Genomic DNA, 4,887 nt, shown 5'->3' on the forward strand with positions numbered 1-4,887 from the left:
TCAAACTTTAGTGCTTAAGCAATTCTCTTGCTTCAGCCTCCTAAGTAGCTGGGACTACAGGCGCCCACCACAACACCCAGCTATTTTTTGTTGCAGTTGTTGTTTAGCTGTTCTAGGCCGGGTTTGAACTGGCCAGCCTCAGTGTATGTGGCAGATGCCCTGACCACTGTGCTATGGGCACCGAGCCTGTCCCTGTCATTTGTATCCTCTAGAATAACATCCATTAAAAATCATCATAGAGGTAAATGTGGATGAATTATAAGACACGTCTTTGGATAGAGAATTAAATATGTTCCCAGATTCCCAGAAAGACAACATTCTTACCACTGTCTCCCAGCAGTCACTCTTAGCTATAGGTCACAGGACTGAGAAGTAGTACTTTGAACATCTATTTCAGCTTAAGCTGAAAGGAGCAAAACACTGCATTTGCTTTCCAAACTAACAATGAACCAAAGGTTTGATCAATAGACTTTGCCAGAGGCAGAAGCAAGTTTACTGTGATAGTTTATTGGAAAATCTCTTTGTACAGAATGTATCACTTGGTTATGTGTATTTCTCCTGTTTTCCCATTTTCCTTTTCTTCCCTTCTCTCTAGTTCTTTCTTCTTTTCGTCTTGTCAAATAAAAGATACTTTCATACATATAATACATCCAAAAATTAAAACTTTTAATATTTGTCAAATTAGTATTGATTTAACCAAAATGTATCTAGGCAAAATGATTGAAATGTACTGAAAAGCAAAGCAAAGGATAACAAGTCAAATAATATGCATATATTCTGGTGATCACAATTTAATGGAATTTTCCTGAATTGGCAGCTGGATTGACTTAAAATCCTAGCTGTGGTAAGGTTTTTTCAAAGGACAGCCAGAAGCCTGTGGTCCTTTACCACTTGGGACCAGTTAAACATTCCTGCTTTGTGACCACTTCCAAATGGTTTGGGGAAATTTAAGCAGGCTGAGCAGTGTGAAGACCAGGGGTCCCCTGGGAAGGCTGCGGCTGTTACTGCCCACAGGCCAGCCTAAACCTAGCTCCAGGCCCACACAGGTCATGCCCACATTTTCAAGACTGTTTGAAGTACAAAAAGGGGCCCTAAGCAGCAGAGTGGAGATGTACGGCCAATTTCAGGCTCTGTCCACAAGATGAAATTGCAACCTAGAATTTTACCCAAGTTCTGAGCATGTCCAAAGGTCTTTCATGTTCACCATAATTCTAGGTAAGAGAGCCAGGACAAAGGAAAGCCACAACCACAGTGGGAACAGGGTTATTTAGAATTGAAATATTTAATGTTTTTAGAAAGAGGGAGGTTATTTTGTGTTCCCGTTAAGTGGTCTTCAAAGCTGTTGGTTTGGTTAATATGCTTTCTTTATTTGGATGAAATACTGGGTTTATCTGCCAAATGATTGCCTAATCATATGATATTTTGCCTTCTAAAATGGCCAGGAGGTTTTGCTGAGTCCATATTTCCTTTATATACCTGATTCTAGAGGCATAGGGTCATTTCAAGGATTTATATGAATACTTAAAATTAAGAGTGACCTTTGGGTGGCTCCTGTGGCTCAATGGGTAGGGCGCTGGCCCCATATACCAAGGGTGGTGGGTTTGAACCTGGCCCCAGCCAAACTGCAACAACAACAACAAAAAGAGTGACCTTTGTTGGTGATATGAATTGCACTTTTTTCTTATTTTTCACGTGTCTTGATGATTATATTTTCACGTGAGTTGATGATTATATTTTCATGCAGAAACTTTTACCTTTTTGGTAGTCAAGTACATCAATTTTTAATATTTAATAATTTAATTAATTTATTTATTCATTTATTTATTGGAGACAGAGTTTTTGGCATCTTTGGTAGAGTGCCGGGGTGTCATAGTTCATAGCAACCTCAAACTCTTGGGCTCAAGTGATTCTCTTGCCTTAGCCTCCCAAGTAGCTGGGACTATAGGTGCCTGACACAATGCCTGGCTATTTTTAGAGATGAAGTCTCACTCTGGCAGGATGGTCTCAAACCTATGAGCTCAGGCAATCCACCCATCTCAATCTTCCCAAGTGCTAGGATCACAGGTGTTTGCCACTGTGCCTGGCCTAATTTTGAAATTGAAAAGATCATTCCCCTCTGAGGAGATAAATAATTTCTCCATATTTTCTTCTAGCACTCATAGGGCTTCATTTACATCTTTGATCTATTTAGAAATCATGCTGGCTCAGCGCCTGTGGCTCAGGTGGCTAAGACACCAGCAACATACACCTAAGGTGGCGGGTTCGAATCCAGCCCAGCCTGCCAAACAACAATGACAGCTGCAACCAAAAAATAGCCGGGCATTGTGGCGGGTGCCTGTGGTCCCAGCTTCTTGGGAGGCTGAGGCAGGAGACTCACTTGAGCCCAGGAGTTTGAGGTTGCTGTGAGCTGTGATGCCACAGCACTCTACCCAGGGGGACAGCTTGAGGTTCTGTCTCAAAAAAAAAAGAAAAGAAAAGAAAAGAAATTATGCTGAAAAAATAGAATTTATGCTGATGGATGGTGTGAGGTAATAAATCAAAGGTTATTATTTTCCAGATAGTTACCATATTTTTCCAAAACAATTTATTGAACGTCTATTTTTCAGCATTGATCTGAGAGGCTACCTCTATCATATATATGTGTGTGGTGTGTGTGTATTTATTTGTTTGTTGTGTTTTGTTTTTTGAGACAGAGTCTCACTCTGTTGCCTTGGGTAGAGTGCTGTGGTGTCACAGCTTGCAGCAACCTCAAACTCCTGGGCTCAAGAGATCCTCTCGCTTCAGCCTTCTAGGTAGCTGGGACGCCAGGCTAGTTTTTCTGTTTTTAGTAGAGACAGGGTCTTGCTCTTGCTCAGGCTGGTCTGGAACTCCATAGCTCAGCAATCCACTCTCCTTTGTCTCCCAGAGGCATGAGCCACCATGCTCAGGCGTGAGCCACCATGCTCAGCAGTATCATATAATGAATTGTTGTATGTAGTTCGGCCTACTTCTGTATTTTCTCTTCTGTTCCATTTGTTTGTCTTAATAGTTACACATTAAGATTACACTGTTTTAGTCATTGAGGTCCAATAAAATGTTTTTATGATGGCGGAGATGGTCTTCCCTACTTTACTCCATGTACTAAATTTTCCTGGTTTCTCTTCTTTTTTTTAATTTTTCCACATAAGCTTGCATGACCTTGTCGTATTCCTACCTACATCACCAAAAAAAAAAGAATAAGTAAATAAAATTCATTGCAATTTATATTGCTATCATATTGAACTTATGAATAAATCTAGGGAGAATTTGCATCTTTTGTAAATTAAGTCTTCCCAGCCAAGAATGTGAATTGCTTATCCAGTCATTTCTTCTGCGTACTTCTAAAGTGACACGTTATTCTTCGCATACACTTTTGATACTTCTTGGTATATATAATCCTGTGCTTTTTCAATGTTATCATTACTATTATAAATGGTCCTCTCCTTCATTATAAATTATAACTATTAAATAGTTGTTATTTAAGCACAGAAATTTGTATATGCTCAAATCATGTAGCATTCTCCAGATGAAATTTCTGAGATGTTGCAGAAGCCTGACTGTGATTCATTGATACTTCAATTTACAATTGTTCTGAGAATAAAGATTCATTTTAGTATATTAAGCTAAATCAATTTTCACTTTTGCATTCCATAAATAAAAACCTAAAAATTACCATGCCCTTTGATTTTATACATGTGTTCTTAGGCTAAAAGAATAGATATAAAGATGCCAAGATTAGATGGCTTTAGGTACAAGGGTTAGTGTGGGAGGGGTTATATTTTCTATTTTCTCTCTTTCTTTTTTTTTTATTTTGTTGCAGTTGTTTAGCTAGCCTGGGCTGGGTTGGAACGTGCCACCTTCAGTGTATGTGGCTAGTGCCATAACCACCATGCTACGGGTGCCGAGCCGTTTTATATTTTCTTGTTTTCTGTTTATTTGTGTGTTTAATATTTTTAAATATCAAACATGCATTCCTTTTCATACATAAATGTTATTTTCTTTTTTTTTTTTTTTTTTGAGACAAAGCCTCAAGCTATCCCCCTGGGTAGAGTGCTCTGGCATCACAGCTCACAGCAACCTCCAACTCCTGGGCTCAAGCGAGTCTCCTGTCTCTGCCTCCCAAGTAGCTGGGACCACAGGCACCCACCACAACAACTGGCTAGTTTGGGGTTGCAGCCGTCAATGTTGTTTGGCGGGCCCAGGCTGGATTCAAGCCGGCCACCTTAGGTGTATGTGGCTGGCACCTTAACCACTTGAGCCACAGGCACTGAGCCATAAATGTTATTTTCAATGAAATTTCATCCCCACAAATAATAGAAAATATGCATACATGCACAGTCACGTGTCAACAAAAATTAATTGCCTCTATAGCTTGGAAGTGCTGTTGAAATAGTAGACACAGCAGCTTTACTGAATCAGCTTGGCCTGAGTTCTAATCTCACTTCTGCCACCTGATAACTTTGTGTCTTTGGACAAATTACTTAATCATTTTAGACTTCAGTATCCTCACCTATGATATGAGAATTGTGAAGTTATAAAAAATATAAGCAATGCAATATTTAGCACCTAGCAAGAATTTCGGTAAAGGAGAGTTACTAAAGCAATTCAGCAGAATTAGGACAACCCTAGGTGACACTGGGAAGTCTCAGCAAATTTTTTCCTTCCTTTCTTCCCTCTTGGTGACTCTCTTACCTCCTCTTCAGTAACTTCCAATACTTAATAGATACATTTTTTTTTTTTTAGACAGAGCCTCAAGCTATCCCCCTGGGTAGAGTGCTGTGACTTCACAGCTCACAGCAACCTCCAACTCCTGGGCTCAAGCGAGTCTCCTGCCTCCCCCTCCCAAGTAGCTGGGACCACAGGTGCCTG

Source organism: Otolemur garnettii, unplaced genomic scaffold (genome assembly GCF_000181295.1).
Source record: "Otolemur garnettii isolate 467f Iridium unplaced genomic scaffold, OtoGar3 scaffold00262, whole genome shotgun sequence".
Lineage (NCBI taxonomy): Eukaryota > Metazoa > Chordata > Mammalia > Primates > Galagidae > Otolemur > Otolemur garnettii.